This window comes from Crinia signifera, unplaced genomic scaffold (assembly GCF_055691185.1).
Source record: "Crinia signifera unplaced genomic scaffold, ASM5569118v1 HAP2_SCAFFOLD_630, whole genome shotgun sequence".
Taxonomy (NCBI): Eukaryota; Metazoa; Chordata; class Amphibia; order Anura; family Myobatrachidae; genus Crinia; species Crinia signifera.
The window spans coordinates 3,069-3,835 of NW_028142526.1; positions in this window are offsets into that span (position 1 = coordinate 3,069).

Consider the following 767-nt stretch of genomic DNA (forward strand, 5'->3'; position numbering starts at 1 on the left):
TTGGGGGCCAGCAACAGTTGCCAGGGCAACCCTGGGCATGGCAGGGGGATTAAGGGGGCCTGGACCCGCCCACTTCCGCTTTGGGGGCCAGCAACAGTTGCCAGGGCATACCATGGGCATGGCAGGGGGCTTAAGGGGGCCTGGACCCGCCCACTTCCGCTTTGGGGGCCAGCAACAGTTGCCAGGGCAACCCTGGGCATGGCAGGGGGATTAAGGGGGCCTGGACCCGCCCAATTCCGCTTTGGGGGCCAGCAACAGTTGCCAGGGCTACTATGGGCATGGCAGGGGGCTGAAGGGGGCCTGGACCCGCCCAATTCCGCTTTGGGGGCCAGCAACAGTTGCCAGGGCAACCCTGGGCATGGCAGGTGGATTAAGGGGGCCTGGACCCGCCCACTTCCGCTTTGGGGGCCAGCAACAGTTGCCAGGGCATACCCTGGGCATGGCAGGGGGCTTAAGGGCGCCTGGACCCGCCCACTTCCGCTTTGGGGGCCAGCAACAGTTACCAGGGCAACCCTGGGCATGGCAGGGGGCTTAAGGGGGCCTGGACCCGCCCACTTCCGCTTTGGGGGCCAGCAACAGTTGCCAGGGCAACCCTGGGCATGGCAGGGGGCTTAAGGAGGCCTGGACCCGCCCACTTCCGCTTTGGGTGCCAGCAACAGTTGCCAGGGCAACCCTGGGCATGGCAGGGGGATTAAGGGGGCCTGGACCCGCCCACTTCCGCTTTGGGGGCCAGCAACAGTTGCCAGGGCTACCCTGGGCATGGCAGG